Source organism: Nannospalax galili, unplaced genomic scaffold, assembly GCF_000622305.1.
Source record: "Nannospalax galili isolate Female #2095 unplaced genomic scaffold, S.galili_v1.0 scaffold597, whole genome shotgun sequence".
In the NCBI taxonomy this organism is placed as follows: domain Eukaryota; kingdom Metazoa; phylum Chordata; class Mammalia; order Rodentia; family Spalacidae; genus Nannospalax; species Nannospalax galili.
This window is the reverse complement of record NW_008339519.1, coordinates 703071-707672: the sequence shown is the minus strand read 5'-3', so window position 1 is coordinate 707672 and position 4602 is coordinate 703071. Positions and strand designations below refer to the sequence as shown.

General features: G+C 40.5%; 1 non-coding gene across 1 annotated transcript; it reads left to right on the top strand.

Moving 5' to 3' along the window:
• The first annotated feature begins 4121 nt into the window (after nt 1-4121).
• Nucleotides 4122-4263, top strand: LOC115070588. The gene has a single exon (XR_003849742.1). It is a non-coding gene; the product is annotated as a small nucleolar RNA SNORA67 (small nucleolar RNA).
• Nucleotides 4264-4602: the final 339 nt, after the last annotated feature.

Here is a 4602-nt window from a genome sequence, read left to right as displayed (position 1 = left end):
CAAATTCTATCAAAAACAAAACTAGAAAAATCAAATTTTTAGAGCAAATAAATATTTAATATGGTATAATTCTTGTGTTTAATCTGAGGTAAGGTGACCTTGTGAGAGCACCTAATCTATATACCCAGCTGAACAATATTATATAATTGTTATACAAATAATGCAAATTTACCTGATGTCCCACCCAATTCAGAGTAGGTTTCAAGCATACAACCAGCCTCTCTTACAATCCTTTTACTCATGCCTACTCATAGCATTTACAAGATGTGGTGGTTTGAATGAGACTGTCCCCTATAGGCTCCAAGTATTTGGACATTTTGTCCCCAGTTGGTAGTGCTGTTTTGGGAGGCCTTAGCTTAGAAGGGGTGGCCATGCTAGAGGAAGCATGTCACTGGGGGGTGGGCTTAGAGAGTTCTTAAGTCTTGCGGGATCTCCAGTCGCTCTCTTGCTTCCTGTACCTGTGTGCTGATGTGAGAGCTTAGCTTCTGCTGCTCCTGCTCCAGCCACCTCTGCCACCATGCCTTCCTGACATACCTCGCTGACGCGATGGACTCGTGCCCCTTTGGACCTGTAAGCTAAATAAATCCTTTCTTTTTAAAGTTCCCTTGGTCATAGTGTTTCTATCACAGCAACCAAAAAGTAACTAATACACAGGAGGAGGCAGAAGCATAAGGGAAGCCTCCTGTCACATGCTTACCTTGCCTCCCACTCACTTCAACCTAAATAAGAAAGACCTCACACTTGCATATATACACACCTTAGTCCAGCCTCTTTGTTTTATCTAACTTCTGTGAAGAAGCACACACTAGGCTCATCTTGAAAAACAGCCCACCTCTCTGTGTCCCCTGAATTGCGATTGCTGGTTTGATTGGCCATGTCTCAGCCTATGAACTTCTTGATTTATGGGCAGGAATGTAACACAGAAGCCAGAGAGAATGATTTTAAGGTATGACACCTGGGCAGTAGTTCTCTTAACTTTTTATGCTTCTGTCACAGAATTTAGAGTATCCAAAATGTGCTGCTGGATTAAGAGCAGGTTCTACTTGTTAATAGACCTGGAATTGCAGGTGTTATAATATCATCCTGTTTATAGAAAAGGCTAAATAAGTACTTACCAAGAAAAGAAATCTTTTTGTAATTTTTCTATAAATTGAAGACATATTGGACGGAGCATAATTTGAAAATGACTGTTCAAATGAACTGATTTTCATCCTGTTATGAGCCTCTGCCCTGTTTGGGGATAAAATTAAGACCTGGTTGCATGACATTGCTTTCAATGCTTCATATATGCTTCCTGCTTTATTTCTCTGCATTAGTATATTCTGTATGTGAAACTGAGGTTTGTCACCTGTTAGTAAGTTGTCAAATAAAATGAGTTCCCACAGCATAGATTACAGAGTGCTAGTGGTTTTCAAAGAGTCATTAGGTCAAAACCACTCTCATACCAACGCTAAGATACTATTTTTCCTTTCCAGTTGTATTGACACTTGCTCTAAGGATGCAAAGAGAATGATGGGTAAATTGTTGGCCCTTGGCAAAACCCAAGGCAATGCCAGCAGACTGTCCAAATGCCTTCCTTCACTGCTGTAATTCATGCTTTAAAGGTGACATGTTCACCTGTATATGTTCTTTGTGAAACAGTGAAAGTATTAATGTTATTAAATCTCCTTAGGAACATTTTCTTCAATGTACTTTGTGACAAAATAAAACAGTGAAGTAAGATTACTCAAGGAAAATTGTTATGATTGTTACTAATGTCAACTTGACAGAATCTAAAATCACCTGGCACACAAACATCTAGGCATATCTATGAGGAAATTTCTAGATTAGGTCAGTTGAAATGAAAAGGCCTACCTTAAAATGGTGGTGCTTTTCCATGTGCTGTGCTCCTGGCCTTAATGTAAAGCTGGGGAGCTGAGAAGGGTCAGTGGTTAAGAGCACTTGCTGCTCTTTCAGAGGTCCTACATTTGATTTCCAACACCCACATGATAGCTCTCAACCATCTCTAAGTCCAAGCCCAGAGAATCTGTTGCCTTCTGGGGATACCAGACAGGTATGTGGTACACTTACATGCATATAGGCAAAACACTCATACATATAAAATAAAAATTTGAAAGCCTTTTTAAAAAATAAGGAGAAAGCTAAGTGAGCATTCATTCATCACTCTATATTCCGACTATAGATGCCTCACACTGCTGAGTCAGGCTTCCACTACCACCAGGGACTAGATGGACTATACCTCCAGACTATGAATCAAAATAAACCCTTTGTTCCTTTATTTAAATTGCTTTCATCAGATATTTTGTCATAGCAAGGAGACAGGTAACCAATATAATTACTATTCAATCAAGCTGTAAGCAGAATTGGATCCTTTTGAAATGGAACACTATTTTTACTTGGAAGAACAGCTGAAAATTATTCTTATGTTGACTCCAGAAGTTGGCTGACATTTTCTGAAACATGAACACATTGTAATCTATGATAAAGTTCAAGATGTCAAGCAGAAACTGGAACTTTAGAAAACCTGTATTTTGTACCATGAGCTTGACAGTTTCCTGGAAACTTACTGACTCTTCTAATGATACAGTGATACCAAAAAATGTGACTTTCAGTGTCATAAAGTAAAACTGGCAAGCATTTGGAAATCTACATATCACAATGAACAATATTTTCCAAATGTCCGACGCATGGTGTTCCAGAGTCAGATGTGGATAAAGAGCTATTCAGAGGTCAAAGTAGGTAGGCAGGACATAGCAACACAATTCAACTTTGTGTAGCAATTTCCTCCAAGATAAGGCATTCCATCTTGGAGGGAAGCTCCTTAAGACATAGAATGTTGAAAGGGGAGGTGAAACATTCCATCCTGCAAGGAAGTGCCTTAAGTTCAGGAAGAAAACAACTCAGTAGCTTCAAGAAGCCCCTGAAACTGACCAGAATCACTAAGAGCCTCTCTCCCCAAGCAGTGAAAACAGTTGAGAGTCACCCTCAGACAAGCTGAGCTGCCTAGAAGAGGCTCAGACCAACTGAGATAACTGAAAGGAACACTCTCCAACCTTTTGAGCTGCCTTCAGGTTATGCAGAGCACTTCAGTTTTCCTGGTTTTTGAAATCTGTCACCCATGCTGGAGTGGGCTTTCACTGATACATCTATCTTTGAATTATTTCTCTCCCTGTAAGTAATCTCTCACCCATACTTCTATAAATAACCCCAATACACTTTTGTGCTACCCTTACTTTGGCCTGTTGTTGGTTCCCTATCTGGGGTGAGTCCAGACTTGTTTGTCTCCTGAGGAATAATGTCACATAGTATCAGCCCCTTGGAAGACTGAGCTGAAAAGATCACTTGAGCTTTTGAGTTAAAATCAACCCCGGCAACAGTGACCTGTCTGAAAAATAAAGCCCAAAGAAGGCCAATGTATTTTAATAAAAAGATGTACTGAAATTGTCATTGTCAGTTTCAGAGTCCATGGGGCAAGTGAGCTTTAAGAAATCACTCCCTGAATCTTCATGTTAGTAACAAAGAACAAGCATGTTCTTGATTGCTGATGGATATGGAAGGACCCAGATCCTGTGGGTGATGCCATCCATAGGCAGGTGGGCCTGGGCAGTACAAGAAAGGTAGCTGTGCAAGCCATGGGGAGCAAGCTAGTAACCATGGTGTCTGCTTCAGTTCCTGCTTCCAGATTCCTGCCTTGAGTTCCTGCCCTCACTTCCAGAAGCAATGGATACTGCAAACTGGAATAAACCATGTCCTCCCAAAGTTGCTTTTAGTCAGTGTTCGGGACACATAGAAATTGAGAACAGAATAGTGGTTACCAGATGCCACAGAGAGTTAAGAAGACAGGAGGGCTGAGAAGCATTAGCCAATGGATACTAAATAATAGTTACACAGGAAAAACCAGTTGTTTGTTACTGAACAGTAGTTGACCATAGGTAAAAATAATGTACTGAATATTCCAAAAGACCTAAAAGAAAAAATATTGAATGCTTTAACCCAAGAAATAAAATTTGGAAATAGATTCACTTACCTTGATTTGAATATTACTGGAGTGCCTTATAAATACCTCAAAAATAGTAGCCATTTTATGTGTGAAATTCAATTTAACTTTAAAGTACAAATTTATCCAAGGTGATTCACTCTCCAAGGGGCCAACTAGCACCATTCTCAGGACCGTGGCAACTTGGAAGAAAATTTGGCATGCCTAAGGTCTTTGGGGAGCAAGGGAGGCACATTTCCCTTGTGTCACTTTAGCTGTTTGTTTAGTGAGCCTGGATAGATTATGTCCTCACAGACAGGCTGTTTGTCATCTTTCTTGACACAGGCCAGAGGCCCTGATGTGTAGCAGGCTTCTTTAGTCATCATTTGTGACCTTCCCTCCAACAAGGAAAAATGCATCCACAGAATTGGCCCTGGTGGTCATTTTGATCACAAGGGTGTGGCTATAACATGGTCATAGAAGAAGACAAGAAGACTTTTTGAGACTTTCTACAACACCTTCATTGAAGAGATGCCCCTCAATGTCGGTGACCTCATTTGAAGGACTGTTGCTACCTGGTGCTAGTCAGGGTTCAGTCTTGGGGGACTGAGGAACAGCTGGAGCGG